The sequence below is a fragment of the Ahaetulla prasina genome, chromosome 11 (assembly GCF_028640845.1).
Source record: "Ahaetulla prasina isolate Xishuangbanna chromosome 11, ASM2864084v1, whole genome shotgun sequence".
Classification (NCBI taxonomy): domain Eukaryota; kingdom Metazoa; phylum Chordata; class Lepidosauria; order Squamata; family Colubridae; genus Ahaetulla; species Ahaetulla prasina.
In genome coordinates, this window is record NC_080549.1 from 21,845,939 (window position 1) to 21,867,277 (window position 21,339).

Sequence of the window (21,339 nt, forward strand, 5' to 3'; positions counted from 1 at the left end):
TCACATGACCTTGGGACACGGCAGCCATCATAAATATGAACCAGTTGCCAAACATCTGAATTTTGATCACATGACCATGGAGATGCTAGAAAGGACGTGTGAAAAACCATCATACCTTTTTTCAGTGCCTTTGTAAATTTGAATGGTCACTAAATGAATTGTTGTAAGTCAAGGACTACCTGTAGTCAGATGTTTCGCAGGAAGACAGACCCCTCTCTAATTCACTGGAGTGCAAGGAGAGGGAAGAGGTGCAGCACAATCATACTTGCAAGGTTCTGTTTTGGTTGGTTGGTTATGTGCCATCAAATCTTTTTCAAGCAATAGATTCTCTCAATCATAGTTTTAAATATTTTTAAATAGTTTTTTTTAATATTGTAAGCAGCCCAGAGTTACCCCATTTTAAGATGAATGGCTAATAAATTTTACAAACAAAAAACAAACAATCTATCCCTAATCTGGGACTTCCAGAACATTCTTTTCCTTATTCCTGAAAGTGGTAATATGGCAACATTTGGCATAAGTTCTCAACCTTTTCTTCACCACGGACCTCCTTTAAATACCTTTTGGGGCCACTGGCCATGGATCCAGGAGTGAAATCCAGCAGGTTCTGACAGGTTCTGGAGAACCGGTAGTGGAAATTTTGAGAGGTTCGGAGAACCGGTAGCGGAAATTTTGAGTTGTTCAGAGAACCGGCAAATACCATCTCTGACTGGCCCCAGAGTGGGGTGGGAGTGGAGATTTTGCAATATCTTTCCCCCAGGAGCGGGGAGGGAATGGGAATTTTGTAGTATCCTTCCCCTTCCACGCCCACCAAGCCACATCATGGCCACCAAGCCACGCCCACAGAACTGATAGTAAAAAAAAATGGATTTCACCACTGCATGGATCCCCAAGACTTAACTCAAGATTTAAATCCTAACATTTCTTTCAGCCTTCGCAGACCCCCTGTGATGGCATCATGGCCCCCCCAGGGGTCTGCAGACCACAGGTTAAGAACCACTATCCAAAACTTTTCCCCAAACAGGTTGTGATTCTCCTCAAAGCTTCCTTTAGTCCTTGATTGTGTAGAATTACAGATTTGATTTACAGGGACATTTTTGCAACCACATCCAATTTGTCATTTTTCTTCTTCAAATTTGGTGGCCAGAACAGAGTATCCTATGTGCCAGCAGCTCAGAACAAAATTAGTACAAGCAATCTAAGACTTTTTTAAGGCCTACCATCTCAGAATTGCAAAATAAGGTTTCTCAACCTAATGAAAAAATGTCCAAGCAAAAGGATGGAAAAAATGTTCCTCGTTGCCACTTGCCAGAGTGGTCCCAGAAACATGCATCTTTGGGAGCCAGGACATTTCATCACATCTATTGGGCACAATTTTTTCCAGCAGCTATCATGGAAACAGGAAACCATTCTTTAGACCAGATCTGAACATCTGAAGAAAATGATTTAAAACTTCTACTCTTAGGTCAAAGAGACCTGGAGCTCACTAGGCATGATGACCCCAAAGAAGACATTAATATTACATGTTGTCTTCAATAAAGGCTGGTCAAAGACCGTAATAAAGATATTTGATGTGATGTGATCTCTTCAGTGATGATTAGCATGTTCATTTCCAAATGAAGTAGGCAAAAGGGTGGTGATTAGTGACCCATTGGGAACATTTCTCTGATCCCAATAAAGGAGAATATCTTTGTAGCTCAGGGTTGAAATGAGGGGTCCTTGGTGCTCTCTGGGCTAGGCTGTTTTCTTGCAGATGTTTCATTATCCAAACTAGGTAACAACATCAAACCTAGTCTTGATTATCATCAGATTAGCACTCATTATGTTACCTAGTTTGGGTAATGAAACATCTGCAAGAAAACAACCAAGCTCAGAGAGCACCAAGGATCAGACAGTCTTCTTCTCCTCTCTTTGATCTTTGTTCAGGTGCTCTAATAGAAGAAAAACACTAGTTGAATTCATTCTTGATGCCACAGCCATCGCCATGTAGTTTTATAACTGACACTGCAAAAGTGTTTGCAGTGGCTTTCTTCTTGGGGTTTGATTTTTAACTTGTCAGTCTAACCTGGGATTGATTGATTGACTGATTGGCTGCCCATTCAACAGATGACTTTGGGCGGCAAACAGAAAGTTAGAAAACAACAAATAACATCAGCAAACTGAAATATTTACAAATGGGATAGAATGAGTTCTCCACATCAATCACTTCCTAAAAAGACTACCTAACTTTAATAAAAGACTTGGAGCGTATCCATACAGTCAGATTTTGTGGAATGTCCAAAAAGAAAATAGAATAGAATAACAGAATTGAAAGGGACCTTGGAGATCTTCTAGTCCAACTCCTTGCTCAAGCCATTTTAGACAAATGGCTGTCCAGTCTATTTTTTAAAAACCTCCAGTGATGGAGCACTGACAACTTCTGGAGGCAAGCTGGTTAATTGTTCTCACTGTCAGGAAGTTTCTCCTTAGTTCTAAATTGCTTCTCTCCATCATTAGTTTCCAATTATTGTTTCTTGTCTTGCTTTCTGGTGCTTTGGAAAATAAGATGAGCCCCCTTTGTGGCAGGGGGCTTAAATATTAAATCCCTTAAATATTGGATCACTACTATCATGTTACCCCTAGTCCTTTTTTTTTCACTAGACTAGACATACTCAATTTCTGCAACAGTTGTTCAAATGTTTTAGCCTTCACACCCTGAACGTTCTTTGTTGCTCTTCTCTGCACTCTTTCTAGAGTCTCAACAACTTTTTCACATTGTGGTGACCAAAACTGGATGCAGTATTCCAAGTGTGGTTGTACCAAGGCATTATAAAGTGGTATTAACACTTCATGTGATCTTGATTCTATCCCTCTGTTAATGCAGCCTCACACTGGGTGGGGATTTTTGGCAGCTGCAGCACACTGCTGGCTCATATTTAAGTGATTGTCCACTCCAAGATCCCTCTCACAGGTACTACTATTGAGCCAGGTACCACCTATGCTATGCCTGTGCATTTGGTTTTTCTTGCCTAAATGTAGAACCTTATTTTTTTGAGAGGGAGAACTGGAAATAATCTGCCGTGAAGAAATAATGTGCCACAAGCAACTTTGTAGGTGAGTTAAGAGATAATTTTTAATTGCGACAAATTAAGACTACAAGTTAGTCTTAATTCATGGCAAAAATATGGACACATGCCTGCCTTTGCCTTTTTCTGTTCTTGCGAAAGAGGGATTGGCCCAAGGTCACCCAGCTGACATCTTGTTTCAGGCAGGATTAGAATTCATAGTCTTTCAATTTCTATCTTGTGGCTTTCATGGCTAACCCAACCTGGCTTTCAAATATGACTTCTAACCTAGTTGCAATATCCCTTATCTACAGCCTTCTTCAACCTGGTGTCCCACAGATCACACCTTTTGTAATGCCCAAGATTTGGGGACTTTTAGAATGGTAGTTGTCTTCTAGTTATCTAGAAGGGATCTCCTTCTCTTCTTCATCTTACAAAGCATCTGGTTTTTGAATGGAGTCCTGGAAGGCAATAGAGTTTTACGGGAATTCAGTGGGAATTGAATGGGAAACCTCAACTTCAGTTGCATTTAAAAATGTCCTGGTTATTCTGAATATTTGTCACTCATATTCACCCTCCCTCTTCTTTTGAATGCCTTTTATCCAGCTGGTTGTTATTGAACGTTTCCATGTTTTCTTTTCCCTTCTCCATCCTTTATTCCTTTTGGGCCATCATAGTTGTTAGCCAGGATGATTTTTAACAATAACATCCTGAGAGTTTTTCCATGTTTATACATAAATCAGGAATGGAAAATAAATGATCCTGGAGGACAGGACGTCTGAGGACATTCTCCTTCAAAGGACATTCAAAGCCCTGATGTTTGGGGATAATCAATGAAATATGTTTTTTTTTTCCTCCCAAAGAGATTGGCAAGAGAAATGAGGATTTAGAGAAGCTCACCTAATTGAAAACTCCATCCAGACTGCCAGAGAAAGGCACTTTTTTCTAATGGACTGTGAATACCTCAGAACAGGGGTCTCCAACCTTGGTCCCTTTAAGACTTGTGGACTTCAACTCCCAGAGTTCCTCAGCCAGCTTTGCTGGCTGAGGGACTCTGGGAGTTGAAGTCCACAAGTCTTAAAGGGACCAAGGTTGGAGACCCCTACCTTAGAAGAAGGCTTCCTTCTTGTAAACTTTGATGAAGCCTGAGATGTTTTTGAAATGTGTGACTCAGCTTTCTTTACTTCTGAAGATCTTCTGGAATCAAGGATATAGTAAGACAAGCTTCCTGTCTGCCTGCTTATTTAGGTTGAAGACAATGGCCAGTCCATTAACTAGGTTGGTTGAAATATAAGAGGAAACATCCCATGGACTTTTAAGACAGGTGAGAGAATGGTCTCCCCTCCATGCTTGCAATAAAGTTAAAGGACCAATCTAGAAATCAGGAGACTGGGTTCTAGTCCTGCCTTAGGCATGAAAGTCAACAGGGTGATTTTGGGCCAATCACTAGGAGACTGAGTTCTAACGTCATCTTAGAAAAGAAAGTCTTCTAGGTGACATTGGGCCAATCGCAAGGAGACAATGAATGTTAGTCCTGCTTTAGGCATAAAAGCCAACTAGGTGACATTGGACCAATGGCTCTATCTCAGCTGACCCCCACCTCCCAGGATTGTTGTGAGAAAAATAGGAGGAGATAGCAATTGTGTATTATTTATTTTATTTTATTTATTCATATTTTTATACCGCCTTTCTCCGAAGACTCAGGGCAGTGTACAGCCAATAAAACGACAAGAATCCCCAAAAATTTAAAATACACTATCAAATTTAAAAAACTGATTCAATCACTGTAACATTAAAATATTAGCTAAAATTTATCAAAACTAAAACCTAGGTAAAACCCTATAAAAAACCCACTAAAATCCCCATACTAAAATCAATCAGGCCAGCCCCACTTGGTGAAAAAAGAAAGTCTTGAGCTTGCGCTTAAAGGTCCAGAGATCAGGGAGGAGACGGAGATCAGGGAGGAGACGGTGTATGTTTGCCATCTTGAGTTATAGTAATAAAGGTGGGGATAAATAAAAAAAATCCTACCTATGTTTTGCTGAAAAAAAAAAACCTCCTATATTTTTCCTCTTGCTGGTTCAAGAGGAAAAACTAATGAAAGGGAATTTGCTTTGAACAGTTTTTTCAGAAGAAAAAAAATAATGTCAGTATGTTGTTTTGCAGAGTTCAGTATTCCTGGAGTTATTCAGTCATTAGCTGGCCATGGTGTGCCGGTCAGGTTCTCTCTTTGGTGGATTGGGCTGAGAGCTGTGGTGGTGCAATGGTTAGAGTGCAGTATGGCAGCTAATTCTGCTGATATTGGATTTTCACTCACTCAAGATTGTGATTCTGAACAGCTCAAGGTTGACTCAGCCTTCCATCCTTCCAAGGTCAGTAAATGAGAATCCAGATTGCTGGGGGCAAGTTGCTGACTCTGTAAACTCCTTAGAGAGGGTTATAAAGCACTGTGAAGCAGTACCGAAGTCTAAGTCCTATTGCAAGTGCTATTGCACATTTGCACTATCCTCCTTTAGGCACATCAGAATGCATAAAGGAATTCATTCGAAGGAAATGCTAATTAATGATATTTCTTCCCCCCCTCATATTGGGACCAGTAAGGGGAGAGAGTTAGATGTAGGTGAGGGATGAAAGGATGGAAGGCTAAGAAAAAAATTACACCTCAGCATCATCCTCTGCCACCTGCAACAATGAAATAAGCTCAGGGACAAGACCGATATCAATTAAGAGAACAAGGTAGAAAAAGAGAAGCCAGATTTCCACATTCTGTTACTCAGCTTCCCACTCAGATTTGGAAAACACTCTCCTTTTTAGGCAACATGGCACCATCTGTGCCTAAAGGGAAGACAGAAGCCTCCACCGAAGAGGATCAAAATATCATTGGGGAAAAGATTGAAGAAATTCTCAAGCATCCTGAGAATGCAGTAGAATAACAGGAGTGTCTCCTGCAGGGGGAGAAACCCATGGCGAGTGCGCAAGACCAATTCTGGCACTCCATTAATGGGAGCTGACTGGGAAAGCGGCCAGGCTCCTAATACGCAGCCTTCCCTCCTGCGCATTATAAGAAGGAAATTCCATTTGCAAAAGAAATCTTGTATGAATCTGTCTTCTGATAGTGGGTTACCAAGCATGAATACCTGATGTGGGCTACAGAATTTTGTCTGGACACTAAAGCATTGAGGGTTTCTGTGTCCCAGCCCATATAGTGCCTTCCTTCCTTCCTTTACAAATAACTCAAGATGGCAAACATGTACTTCTTCCTCCTATTTTCCTCACAACAATCTTGTGGGCTGTGAAACAGGGACTGGCCCAAGGTCATCCAAGCTGGCTTTCATGACTAGGTGGGACCTGAACTCATAACCTCCTGCTTTCTAGCCTGGAGTCTTAACTGCTAAACTAAACTGGCTCTCTTTCAGCTGGATTTGGGCAACCCAGATCTGGTGATCCCCGTATTACTTACCCTTAAAACAATTTAATGAAAGCCACAACATTCAGAAGCAAAGTTCCTCATGTTGTATTGAATTAGTGAATGCTGCCTATTCTATGAAAACCAGAATATAGGAGAAACCATGGTTTGACAGAGCAGGAATGGGAATAAAGACTTAAGCACGGATGGGATTGAGAGACAACATTACTATCTTGCCTGATGTTAGGTGCTGCGGAAGTCAAAGGCCCATATTCTATTTTACAACTGAGATTTAGCCTTTTGTCTGAGTGGCTGTCTTATCTTCATTGTAATGTTATTTTTCCTTTCCCTTTGCTTTAACACATCCATCAGTCAGAACTTAATGAAACCATTAATCATTTTATGAAATGGAAAAGGCAGCCAAGACTTGGAGAAAACCCACAGGAACCACCTAAATTACTGGATTTTTAGCAATGGAGAAACCTGTCCTGTCAGGTTGTTTGTCCATTCAAACTGAGGTTAGAGCTTTCAGTAAATGGACGATATCAAAGCTGCTTATTATGTAAAACAATACAGGTAGTCCTCAGCTTACAACCATTCATGTAGTGACGTTCAACGTTACAACAGCACTGAAAAGTGACTTATGACCACTTTTCACACTTGTGTCCATTGCAGGATCCCCATAGTCATGTGATCAAAATTCAAATGCTTGACAACTGTTCGTATTTATGAAATTTGCAGTGTCCAAGGGTCATCACCTTTTGCTACCTCCTGACAAGTCAATGGGGGAGCCATATTCACTTAGCAACCATGTTACCAACTTAACAAATGTTGTAATTCACTTGACTAATAAACTTTAACAAAAGTTAATGAGTTTCTGTGAGTTAATGCAGGTGGAATGAAGGTCTTGAGCCCTTTGAAGCTCTTCATCAATACCTAGCTTTATTCCAGATGTTTCTCTTCCACTAAGTTTTTTTACTTATTTTTTTTACTTATTTTTTATTATTTTTTACTTACATATTTTCTTCAAGACATGTTGTTTTATCTATGACAATTGTTTGTGTATACTGTTGTGACAAAAGAAATAAAAGAAAAAAGAATCTATAAGTAAGTGTTGGAAGAAATGTCCATCTGGGTTCAGTTCCAAGTGGGGGAAAAAGACACTGGAAACATGGAAATTGCTTGGAAAGATGGTTTAATGGTGGACAGGAATCACACGGCTTGAGTTCCTGAACAGAAAAAGGGCAGAGATGCTGCGAGTCCCTGGGTTTTATACCCTCTCTGGCTTTGAACTTCCTGGGGCACAGGAAGAGTATCCTGATTGGTTGCTGTCAGAGGTCATAGCTAGCCTTGCTGGCTGATGTAATCTTCCCAGGTGCCATGTGGGGAGTTTCTGTTGCTAGATGGGTCCTTTGTGTTGCAGATGGGATGCTGAGGCCTTAATGGCCCATTGACAAAGGGGGGGGGATGAGATTCTGCCTCCCTTATAGGGGGAAATATTCTGCCTTTTTAGTATATCCTAAAATATTTCATTTTTCTAGGAGAGGGGTGGGTTTTTAACTTCCAGCATAAGACTTGGGTCTTTCAATGTACAGCTGCAGAAATCAGGTTTCAGAATGACTGAAATTCAGCTTCAGTTATTTTAGAAATGGGCTAGGAGATTGCGATGTCTGGTGGGTGGAATAGTTATTTGCCATGTTACCTACTTCAGAGCAGTTTATAATAAGAACTGAAGAAAGGAAAGGGCTCTTGGCACCTGAGGCTTCTTTTAATCATGTATTAACAGCATGTTGCTGGGTTAGCAAATGCAAATGAATCAGCAATACAAATTGACTGGATTTGAACTGTTTAAATAAACAATGTATTGAAATCTACAAATCAATCTACAAAAAAAAGACCATTTTCATTATTCCTTAAACTTGTACTTGAGCCTTTAGCTGCCCTCTCTTTTCTTCACAAGAGAGAAGACTGACCCTTAGTGGAGGAAAGTTTGCATTACAATTTTGAGATTTTGACCAAGAAACCAGCAGAAGGAGAAATAAAAGAAATAATCCCTAAGTGGCTAGAGAAGACAACCAGATGTTCACAGGGAGATTCCTTTTTTATTGGGGTAGACAACCAAATGCAGCACTAAATTGTTGAGGTCATGAACTTCAGTTTGAGAGAACAGCTTCTCTTTATGGCAGTGTTTGGCAAATGCTGGGCTGGGGTATTCTGGGAGATGAAGTCCACACTTCTAAGCCCTCAAGACTGAGAAACACTGCTTTATGGTAAGATTACAAAATTTGGGCAGCCAAACTGCAGGCGTCCATTAGATGGCAGAGGCAATAAGGTGCTTCTGTACCTCTGTGTTGCCATCTACTGGCTGGCTGGAATTCTGCAGCCCAGATCCACTAACTCTAAATACCAAAGAGTCCAGGACAGTTTTTTCCCTTGCAAATTGGTTGGATTGACAAGAAGAATTATTATTGACAATACCGACTGTGGAGTTCTGAGTCCACCTATCTTGAAGTTTGAGAAACACTGATTTAGAAGTATTTCTAGGGCCTCTCTTTATTATCCAAGACAATGTTCCTGTTACCCCCTTACCCACTTTACAAAAAACTGCCTTTAAAGTTGTAAATATGTGTCAATGCAGGAAAACTCAGTTTCAGGATTATATTTTAACAGATTAGTTGAATGAAATGAAAAATCTCCGAGATCCTTTCAAATTGGATCTCTCAAACATGTAGAATCCAGTGCCATGATACCCAAAGATCCTTCTTAAGAAAGCTTGATGTTTAGAGGCCCAGGCTTAAAAAATGTATCCTTTAATAGGCACATTAAGTATGTTCTGAACACTAATGCAACGCTGCACTTATTCCTTAGCTAATAGTGCAATCATATGCTAATGATAACCCTTCAAATCTATGTATTCCAATTAGCACCAGATGGTGGCAGAAACAGCTGGTGTCCTTTATATGTTCAAAGGGATTTGCACCAGCTGTTGCACCTCTATTCCTGAATGTCTTTCTGCAACTTAGGCTTTGTTTTAATTTATTTTGGTATTCCAGGCCTGGTCCAGCCTCACAAACGCAGCAGTTGTTACATTGGTTTGGGAATAAGCATCCTGACACAGGGAGATTTATTTCCTGAACCTTCATAGAATTGGCATATTAATCCACATGGTTTGGTCATGCCGTTATTAACAAGATGGTGACTCTAGATCAGACCTGAGCATTTTATGGCCTCCGGGCCACATCCGGCTCTTTTGATTACTTTTATTTTGAAGGCAACCGCTATTCCCTGCCCGCACCCCCGCCCCTGGTGAAATCTGAACCAGTTTACTACTGGTTCGCCGGCTGCGCATGCGAGGTATGTGCCTGTGCAGGCATGGGCTAAGGAAAACAGCGTGCGCAGGGGTGGTGGTGGTGGTGATCAGCTGTGGCCACTGCAATCTTTTTTTTTACTTGTAAAAGCATTTTTTTACAACCTATTGGCCGGTTGTAAAAAAAATGCTTTTAAAAGTGAAAAAAAAAGCCTCTGATGATCAGGCAGCTCAGCTGGGATCGTCAGAGCCTTTTTTTTTACCTTTTAAAAACATTTTTTAAAAGAAGTGGCAAGTGGGGAAGCGGGTGACTGGGCGGGCATGGGCAGGGGGCCAGGGATTTTTGCTACCAGTTCTCTGAACCACCCGCCGCCATCGCTACTGGATCAGCTGATCCGGTCCGAATCAGGAACATTTCACCCCTCCCCCCCGCAATTTTCATGCGTGCATGCTTATGCTGTTTCATAACATAACATAACATAACATAACATCAGAGTTGGAAGGGACCTTGGAGGCCTTCTAGTCCAACCCCCTGCCCAGGCAGGAAACCCTACACCATCTCAGTCAGATGGTTATCCAACATTTTCTTAAAAATTTCCAGTGTTGGAGCTTTCACAACTTCTGAAGGCAAGTCATTCCACTTATTAATTGTTCTAACTGTCAGGAAATTTCTCCTTAGTTCTAAGTTGCTTCTTTCTTTGATCAGTTTCCACCATTGCTTCTTGTTCTACCCTCTGGTGCTTTGGAGAACAGCCCGACTCCCTCCCTTCATAGCCCTATTAGTTCAGCCCTTCCTCAACAGACCCACTTTCTCATGTGGACCCCTTGGGAAAATTAATTGCCCAGCCCTGCTTCTAGATTAACTGCTGCATATTAAAAATATACACTTTCTTGTGTTATATTTCCAATGTGAAGAACAGTGCTTTTTTTTTTAGGCAAAAAAATTCTTATCAACACGGAGAGAAATTTACCTGTGATTTGCAGCAATGGATATAATACATTGGTTGTTCCCACTTCAACATGAATAATTCAAAGAATTATTAACAGTTTTTGAAAATCTTTAAAACAATTTAAAGAATTTTGCCTCTCTTCCCTTTTCTATTTTTCTTGCCATGTTTATGCATGTTAATATTGTATTGATGCTTTCTCGATTTGTACTTTTTATTTAATTACAAATTACAATAACACATTACAAATTTGTTAAAAATTACACACTGAAACTTCTTAATGGGACATTAAGCATCTGTTTTTTGAAATCTAAGGCTTGTTTTGTGACTAACATGCAATAGTTGACTAACCTCCTGCATTATAGTTAGCTGCAAACCACAGTTGGTGTGGCAAGCACATACTGCTAAGCCGTGAGCCAATAATCCATGGTTTGCTTTAACATGGAGCCACTGGTAGCAGATCCAAGACATAACGACATCAGAACATTTGCAATGATGTCATGATGCATGTGACATCACTTCTACCCCTTTTGCAGGAGTCTGTGTATAATCCAATCATAAGCCACTATAACTTAAAAACAAGTATTGAGGTTTAAAGGAAAAATGTTTTCGTTTCTTTGCAATTTCTGTTTGAATAGAATAGAATAGAATTTTATTGGCCAAGTGTGATTGGACACACAAGGAATTTGTCTTGGTGCATATGCTCTCAGTGTACATAAAAGAAAAGATACCTTCATCAAGGTACAACATTTACAACACAATTGATGGTCAATATATCAATATAAATCATAAGGATTGCCAGCAACAAGTTATAGTCATACAGTCATAAGTGGAAAGAGATTGGTGATGGGAACTATGAAACGATTAATAGTAGTGCAGATTCAGTAAATAGTCTGACAGTGTTGAGGGAATTATTTGTTTAGCAGAGTGATGGCCTTCGGGAAAAAACTGTTCTTGTGTCTAGTTGTTCTGGTGTGCAGTGCTCTATAGCGTCGTTTTGAGGGTAGGAGTTGAAACAGTTTATGTCCAGGATGCGAGGGATCTGCAAATATTTTCACGGCCCTCTTCTTGATTCGTGTAGTATACAGGTCCTCAATGGAAGGCAGGTTGGTAGCAATTATTTTTTCTGCAGTTCTAAGTTTGGTGGAGAATCCCATGTTCTAAGAGACATATCAGTTGTTGCTTCTCTATATCTTTTTTTTTTAAAAATGCAGTTATTCCTCCTTGCCTTCCTTTTTCCCTTTTATTGGGAAAATAAAACGTAGTCCTTGACTTACAACAGTTCATTTAGTAACCACTCAAAGTTACAACAGCACTGAAAAAGGGACGTCATCATTTTTCACATTTAGGACCATTGCAGCATCCGGTGGTCATGTGATTTACATTCAGATGCAACTGGTTCATATTTATGACAGTTGCAGGATCATGTGATCACCTTTTGCAACTTTCTGTCAAGCAAAGTCAATGGGGAAGCCAGATTCACTTAACAACCAGATTACTAATTTAACAACTGAAGTGATTCAGTTAACAAATGTGGCAAGACAAGTCGTAAAATGGGGCAAAACTCACTTCACCACTGCCTCACTTAGCAACACAATTTTTTGACTCAATCATGATCGTAAGTCGAGGACTACTTGTAATTTCTTTGTGAGTTTGGTAATTAACAAAATTTTTAAAAATAAAACAGCGGAAATTTAAAAACTTGCACATCGCGGCTAGCTTTATCCAACGATCTTGGTTTGCCCCTCACTAAACGGGCCCGTTTCCCGGACTGGCACAACCGATCGACTTCAACTGCGGGGCGGTGGGTGGGGCGGGCGCAGTAATCCTACTGCTACCGAATACCTCCCACCGACCCGTGCGCTCTCACAGAGAGGGACTCCTCAGGGTGCCGTCAGCTAGGCAGTGTCGTCTGGCGACGCCCAGGGGAAGGGCCTTCTCTGTGGGGGCTCCCGCCCTCTGGAACGAACTCCCCCCAGGACTCCGTCAACTTCCGGACCTCCGAACCTTCTGTCACGAGCTCAAGACACATTTATTCATCTGTGCAGGACTGGCTTAGGTTTTAAATTTATAGGGGTTTTAAATTGGTTTTAATACTTATATTTATATTTTTTAATAATTAGGCATTAGAATAAGTTTTTTAATGATTATCTTAATTTTGTATATAAATGTTTTATGTGCCTGTGAACCGCCCTGAGTCCTTCGGGAGATAGGGCGGTATATAAATATGAATAATAAATAAATAAATAAAAATAATCAAATATTAAATAAGACAATCCTGGAGCGCATTATGTCAAATCTTCCTTTGGCCGGCAGCGCAACGCCTCGTGAGAAACGGGTGCATTCAATCACGTGTAAAACGCAGTCCAGGTCTAGCCAACCCAAGCGGCGAGGCTGCAGTCCTCCAAGCCACAGTCCGGGTCGTAGTAGCTGCGCTCCGCGGGCGAACGCGTCCCCCGCGTCCACCAGCCGCAGCAGCCCCCGCAGTTCACGGGCTGTAGGAGGTGGGGGGGAGCGTTCCGCTTCCGCCGGGCGGTGGGAACCACCCTGCCTCCCCCGCCCCACCCGGCTGTCTCAGGCAAGCCAGGGGGATCCTGACCGCTGGGCTTTCCCGCAACCAGAAACAGCTGAGACGCACCGCGTTCTGCGCCCCCCCACCGCCAGCCAAGCAGGAGTGGAGAGCAGGTTCGTTGGGCTTTTGCAGGGTGGGGGCGTTTGCTGGAGAGGAGGAGGAGGAGGAGGAAGAGGAGGGTCTTGTTTGGGAGGAGGGGGCCGCCTCACTGCTACGATCTGGCCTTGGGTGGAACCAGGTGTTACCTAACCGGGATGCCTTTTCTCCGCAACGTGGTTTGCAGGTGATCTGGTCGTGTGAATCCAGAAGGTGCGGATTGTGGAACCTGGTTTATTTATTGGGGGGGGCGGGCAATGATGGTTATTCTCTAGGTGAACTCTGGCTTCGGTGCCTATGGCAGGGCTGAAAGTTCGCCTTCCCTAAAGTTCTTGCTGTCGGGATCCCGTCCCACTTTTAAAAACCCCGGAGGGTCCCAAGAGAGCTTTTGTTTGCATGGGTTATATTGATCGATATTTACCGTATTAAAAATTAAAACTAATATATTCGCTACAGCTTCTCACAATTGTTGGATGGAGTTTTGATATTGTATTATTTTTCAACATAAACTGGGAAGTAATTTTGATTTCAAGGACCCCTGAGTGGGTCTTGGGGGACCCCAGTAGTCCTAGGTGCGCATTTTAAGAAACACTGCTAGACCAGACTGGCTCACCAGCATCTCAGGCTATGCTGGAGGTAATCTTATTGTAATAGGTCACAACTGTATTTGCAGGCCGCTGGGTTCTCCCAATCCCCTGAAGCTGGGTTACAGAACATAAGTGTTGCTCTTTCACAAATGGGGACAAAACGAATAAATTGTGTTATGGCTTCTCTCTTGTGCTGAAGAACCAACTGCTGTATCTAAACATCCTACTGTTTTTCCAACTTGGCAACTGCAAGATGCGTGGACTTCAACTCCCAGAAGTCCCCAGGCAAGACTTGAAGATACCTGGACATCCATTCCCAGTATTCTCCAGAATTCCCTGGTAGAACTTCAAGATGTACAAACATCAACCCCAAGAATTGGCATCTTAAGCTTGTCCAGTTGGAAAAACACTGACCTAGAGTGTTGTGTGAACTGAGTCTCTAGGGTCGTATGGGCTGCATCCTATGTGCTTCTGTCTGAAACTAAGTTCCCATGAGTTTAGTAGAACCTGATGCAGAATCTGTTCCTTAAAACAGCATTTCCCATGTTGGCATCTTCCAAGAGATGAATGGCATTTGGCTGAGGAACTCTGTGGAGTAGATTTCTCCAGTTCCAAAACTATGTCACAAAAACTCTATTCAGTTTTGGTCACCACAATATAAAAAAGATGTTGAGACTCTGGAAAGAGTGCAGAGAAGAACAACTAAGATGATTAGGGGACTGGAGGCTAAAACATAAACAGTAGAGAGCAGTTGCTGGAATTGGGTATATCTAGTGAAAAGAAGGACAAGAGGATAGCAGTGTTCCAATGTTTGAGGAGCTGCCACAAAGAAGAGGAGGTCAACCTATTCTGAAAGCACCTGAAGGCAGGGCAAGAAACAATGAATGGAAATTAATCAAGGAGAAAATCAACGTAGAAATACGGAGCAATTTCCTAACAGTGGCAACAATTAACCAGTGGAGCAGCTTGTCTTCAGAAGTTGTGGCCACTTGTCTGAATTGGTATAGGGTCTCCTGTTTGAGTAGAGGGTTGGATTACAAGCAAATATTTACAAATCCCAGCAAAATTTTTGCGAAGGCAGAATTACTAGCTAGCCTTTGGCTTTGCTACAAGTCAACTTTCTATTTACTACTTACTTTACTTATAATTAAACCCCTTAAAACTTTTCTTTAAATAAAATATGTGAGGTGGAGAACCTGACTGACACAGTGGTGAAATCCTCCACGGTTTGCCACAGGTTCGCTGCGTGTAAATGTGTGGTGGGCACCAAACACATGCTGCGCACGCAGTTCCAGTTTCATCCTGGCAAGAAGGGCAAGAAGGAGAGTAGTAGAAATAAAAGGCTTATCCCATAAGCCTTCATTTAGTATTTGGGGACTGGTGGTGGCCATCCGCAATTTCTTTTTGAGTTGAGTTTCACTCATGGTGATGATCTGGTTGTGTCTTGTGTTATTTTCTGATTAATGGCTTGGTCTAGCTTTGTGAGGGTTTTTTTCATGTCTTTGGAGATTCTCCATCATCCAGGTCATGCTTGTTCCAAAGGTGCTTTTTCAAAAGGCAACTGGACTTACTTCTTGTTGTTTTTTCCTTGAAAATGTTTTGCTCCTCATCTAAAAAGCTGCTTCAGTTCTGACTCTTCAGAACCTGTCCAATTGTCTTTGGAAAAGACCTTTGGAATCGTCTTTTGATGCTTAACCGAGCCTGAAGTTCCTCCTTCACTTATGATTGATTTTCCACTCAAACTCTAACCAACATGGATCAGTTGAATTTTCCTGGTCAGTCAATATCAGTTTAGTATTGCCACCTACTGGAGCTCTGATACTTAGTGGGCTTTCTAAATGGGGCATGAAATCCAAATATTTTTGAGATGTCAAATAGACGGTGACCTGCTGGCACCAACCAGGGACATTGGATGTACAGGCAAGGGGTCTTGGGTTCCACTGAGCCAGGGGTGGGATTCTACTGGTTTGGACTGGTTCAGGAAAACTGGTAGCTCTTGATGATCAGCTGGGAGCGAACTGGTTCGCTCCGACAATCAGGTGGGCCCGTCTGCCACCCCTGCGCTTTACTGACCTATATCTTCTCAGCTGATTCATGCAGCAGACCAGATTGCCGCACCTCAGCTGTGTTACTCCCCAGCAGTAACGTGGAAGATAAGTTTTTGTAAAAGTGTGCATGCACGTGCAGCAAAGCGCGCGATCTCCAAACCGGTTGTTAAACTGGCAGGATCCCACCAGTGATACCAGCTACATTTTTAGGAAACTGAGAAGTAAAATATTAGTAAGAAGGAATCTATGGATGGTCGGTGATCATTTCAGTTCAACACTCTTAATCTCTAATTTTCAAGAGTCAGCTGGACTTTCTGGCTTTTCTTTGAAGACGTTTTGCTTCTTATCCAAGAAATTTCTTCAACTCTGAAGCTTCAGCAGAGCTGAAGAAGCTTCTTGGATAAGAAGCAAAACGTCTTCAAAGAAAAACCAGAAAGTCCAGTTGACTCTTGAAAAAGCACCTTTGGGACAACCATGACCTGGATGACTTAGAATCTCTGTAGACAATTCTCCCTTAACTTTTGTTGGCAAAAAATTGGATTTGTGGTTTCTCTTTGCATGGGCTTCTCTGTGTATTAAAATGATTTGGAATGTCCTTTTGGTCCTCAGATGAAATTAAAGGGAGAAGGAAAAGGTGAATCTATTCCAATCGTGGTTAATTAAAAGAAAAAATAGTAAATTAGCCCGTAAGTGAAGCCAATCTACCTGGCTTCAGGGAATTTGTAATTTGAATACTTAACCTAAATTATCTACCTAGCTATGTTCAGTTTTTATTCTACCTTTAGCTTACCTCTTTTACTCATTTAGCATACCATGTATGGCATGATGGTACAGAGTTTGTATATTTTTTTTATAAGATACTATTATAATAAGATAATTATATTTTATCTTATAATGTGGATTTTTATATCTATGTGTCATTTTTATCTTTTTTTAAAAATTGGATTGTTGTGCACTGCCCACCGTTGCTTTTTGTGAGATGGGTGACTATACGAATCCAACAAATAAATCCACAGCTATTAGCCTTACCAGGTGCATCACACAGGAAACACAACCAGATGAGCTAATTTATTGTAAGACTACATACATTCCCATCTCCTTAACCCCTGAGAAATTAGGAAAGATCTCTTTTGAACCTTTGCCTGCTATCCAGCTACAGGCTCTGCGTTTTATCTGCCCATTCTCTAGGCAGCATCTCTGGAGACAGCCTCCTACATACCATTTCCATGGCACAGATACTTAGACACTAATTCTTCAAGTGATTGGCTTGGAGCCACTTGATTTAGGAGATTACAGAATGCTCTTCTGGTACTAGATATTCTGGGGATCCATATTATTGAACTGCAATAATCAGTACAATCAACCACCAGCGTCTTTCTCGTCTTGTCATTCATCACCTTGTCAGCGCTACAAATTAACATAAATCTCATCTGTCCAAGATATGTCTATAAATTAGGTGTCCTCAGATTGAACTTGCCATAAATAATAAACTCATTTTGGGCTATAACAAAACCAGGACAGGATGTGAACTACTAATGTTTGAATAGTAAGAAATCAGATTTCAGACTGATGTTCTCATGAAGTCAGAGTAAGATGGGTTGTCTTAAAACAGCCAACATATTCTCTCGGGTAGCATGTTTGCAGCTTTGTCAATCTATGCTTATGTATTGTATGTGTTGAGACAATGGTTTTTGTTAATATTTAGTAGTTATTGTGTCGAAGCTTCCAATTCAGGGTGATGCCATTCAGACTACAGGGAGCCCCTGGAGTTTTCATGCAATTGATAAATGAAGTCCTGCACGAGCATCTATATAAGGGGGGGGTCTTTCTTTACTAAGATGACATTATCATTTACACTGAAACCCTGTAAGAACATTTAGAATTGGTTCGGCAAGTGTTGAAGAAATTACTGGCAGCCAAACTGTCTGCAAAATTGTCAAAATGTGAGTTCCACAAAAATGCTTTAGATTACCGGTACCTTGGCTACTGCATATTGAACCAGGGGGTGGAGATGGACCCGGGTAAAGTGAAAGCTGGCAACCCCCGCACACCAGGAAACAGTTGCAAAGTTTTCTGGGGTTCATGAATTTTTACCGCCAATTTATTCCCTTGTTTGGAGAGATTGCCCTTCCCATCACAGAATTACTAAAACTGGGGCCAGGGCAACCTCTAAATTGGACTTTAGAATGCCAACGGGCCAGAGGAAGATGACAAGACGGAGTAGTCTTTGTGAATTCAGGACTACTCCTAAGTAAGATGGAAATGTCTATGTGATCACTGGGCAGCTTCAGGAAAGAGTTTTTAGACAGTTTGACCTCTGATTAAAAGTAACATAGAAATATGTTCAGATTTGCAAAACTCAAGAAGTTTATAGAAGAATTATTAATGATAACATAACATAACATCAGAGTTGGAAGGGACCTTGGAGGCCTTCTAGTCCAACCCCCTGCCCAGGCAGGAAACCCTACACCATCTCAGTCAGATGGTTATCCAACATTTTCTTAAAAATTTCCAGTGTTGGAGCATTCACAACTTCTGAAGGCAAGTCTTTCCACTTATTAATTGTTCTAACTGTCAGGAAATTTCTCCTTAGTTCTAAGTTGCTTCTTTCCTTGATCAGTTTCCACCCATTGCTTCTTGTTCTACCCTCAGGTGCTCTGGAGAACAGCCCAACTCCCACTTCTCTGTGGCAGCCCCTGAGATATTGGAACACTGCTATCATGTCTCCCCTAGTCCTTCTTTTTGTTAAACTAGACATACCCAGTTCCTGCAACCGTTCTTCATATGTTTTATCCTCCAGTCCCCTAATCATCTTTGTTGCTCTTCTCTGCACTCTTTCTAGAGTCTCAACATCTTTTTACATCGTGGCGACCAAAACTGGATGCAATATTCCAAGTGTGGCCTTACCAAGGCATTATAAAGTGGTACTAGCACTTCACGTGATCTTGATTCTATCCCTCTGTTTATGCAGCCCAGAACTGTGTTGGCTTTTTTAACAGCTGCTGCACACTGCTGGCTCATATCTAGATGGTTATCCACTAGGACTCCAAGATCCCTCTCACAGGTACTACTATTGAGCAAGGTACCACACATATGGTACCGGTGCATTTTGTTTTTGTCTAAATGTAGAACCTTACTTTTTTCACTGTTGAATTTCATTTTGTTAGATAGCGCCCGATGTTCAAGTCTGTCAAGATCTTTCTGTAACTTGAGCCTATCTTCTGGAGTGTTGGCTATTCCTGCCAGCTTGGTGTCATCTGCAAATTTGATGAGTTCCCCATCTATCCCCTCGTCCAAGTCATTGATGAAGATGTTGAAGAGTACTGGGCCTAAAACAGAGCCTTGGGGTACTCCACTGCATACTTCCCTCCATGTGGATGTAGTTCCGTTGAGGACTACACGTTGAGTGCGGTTGGTCAGCCAGTTACGAATCCATCTGGTGGTGGTGCTGTCTAACCCACATTTTTCTACTTTATCTAGTAGTAGGTTATGGTCTACTTTATCAAATGCTTTACTGAAGTCCAAGTAAATTATATCAACAGCATTCCTCTGGTCTACTAATTTTGTCATTGATGTTTTGTTAATGATGTTTTGGGGAATTAAAATACGGGGACTAGACTTCATTTAAATATTGATTTCAGAATGGGATGGAATAGATTTTTTTTTATTAGATATGTGCAAATAATTAATTTTAAGAAGGAGAAGAAAATATATTGTATAGAATACAATGGGGGTGAAAGTTGAAATATGTTTAAGGATGTACCTGACTGATAATCTGTTCACAATGATTTTTTTTTATTATTATGCTTATAAAAAATAAAAAAAAATTTGCAAAAAAAAAAAAGAATGTCAACTAGCATTAAGGCATTTTGTGAAAGAACCGGTACTAAGGCATCTAGACCCAGAGCAACCTTTTGTAGTCCAAACCTATGCCAGTGATGTAGCAATGGCAGCAGTGATCTTGCAGAAAAATGTTAATGGAAACCTGCAGCCCTGCGCTTACACGTCCAGAAAACTCACTGAGTGAGGATCTCTCTGTGAGGAAGAAAATGCGCAGAAGAGCAACGAAGATGATATGGGGTCTGGAGGCTATACCATCTGATGAATGATTGAGGGAATTGGGTATGTCTAGTCTAATGAAGAGAAGGACTGGGATGGTATGATAGCAGTCTTGTAGTACTTGAAGAGCTGTCACAGAGAAGAAGGGTTGACCTATTGTCCAAAGCACCTGAGGGCAGGACAAGAAGCAACAGGTGGAAGATTATTAAAGTGAGATCCAACCTAGAACTAAGGAGAAATTTACTGACAGCAAGAACAATTAATCAATGGGACAGCTTGCTTCCAGAAGTTGTGGGTGTTCCATCACTGAAAGGTTTTCATGAAGAAACTGGACAGTTATTTGTCCAGAATAGTATAGGATCTCCTGCTTGAGCAGGAGGTTGAAGTAGACTTCAAGGTCCCTTCCAACCTTATTAATCTATGTTCTGTGTTCTAACTATACATGTGTGCATTTATAAATAAATGAGTGACTCTTTTAAGGAGTTAAATGCCTATGGAGATTCTCAGTCAGCCAGGTGATGGTTGTAAAAACATATTTGGGACTTTTCAGGTATTGTACCTAGTGGCTGGCTTATCAAGCTTTAAAAAGGAATTCATCAAATTCGTTTAAGGGATGGGACTCCTGTAAGAGTTAAATGATGTCTCCACAACACACAGGATGGTCTTCTTGGAAGATGCTGATTTACATTCATTGAATTTATGGAAAATTCAAGATTGGATTATTGTTCTGGAAATCAGCAGCACAATTTGGAATCCCAGCAGGCTATAAAAAGTGTGTACTCACTTTTGTTTGTTAGCCTGACTCTCAAGTCCCCAAAATAAATATAGACGTGTGTCTGGGTCAGAAGATGGAGAGGTGCTAGTCACCTCCTGTAAAGAAAGAGGCCCATTCAAGATGTTGCTTGAAGTGTTGCCCTTGGAGTCAACCTTTGTTTCTATGAAGAGAAGAAGCTTTGTTGTCAGCTTAGAGGTATTTATTTTCTGAGAAGTGAGCCAGCCAGCCATGTCCCCTGCACAGTGCCTCTTGCCAGGGGTTCCCTACTAGGGTGGGAAGCCCTTCTCATTCGCAGAAAGGAGGGCTGTAGAGCACTCCAAGGAGGAGGAGCTTTTGAAAAGTCACCAACAAGCCAACTTACAGACTGGGTTTTGAAAATGGGAGAACAAAGAAATGACTTTGTTAGCAGATCAGAATAATGTGGAATTAACATAGAACACAGAATAACAGGTTTGAGGTGATTGTTGATTTTCACCAATAATACAGATAGTCCTTGAT

At 41.3% G+C, this 21,339-nt stretch overlaps 1 protein-coding gene across 1 annotated transcript in view; it reads left to right on the forward strand.

Moving 5' to 3' along the window:
- Nucleotides 1–13,133: 13,133 nt before the first annotated feature.
- The window catches only part of PAK3 (p21 (RAC1) activated kinase 3), a 187,784-nt gene continuing 179,578 nt past the window's right edge, over nt 13,134–21,339 (forward strand). Inside the window, exon 1 of the mRNA XM_058197185.1 lies at nt 13,134–13,389. The gene's annotated coding sequence lies outside the window, so the exon portion shown is untranslated. The remainder of the gene's footprint in view (nt 13,390–21,339) is intronic.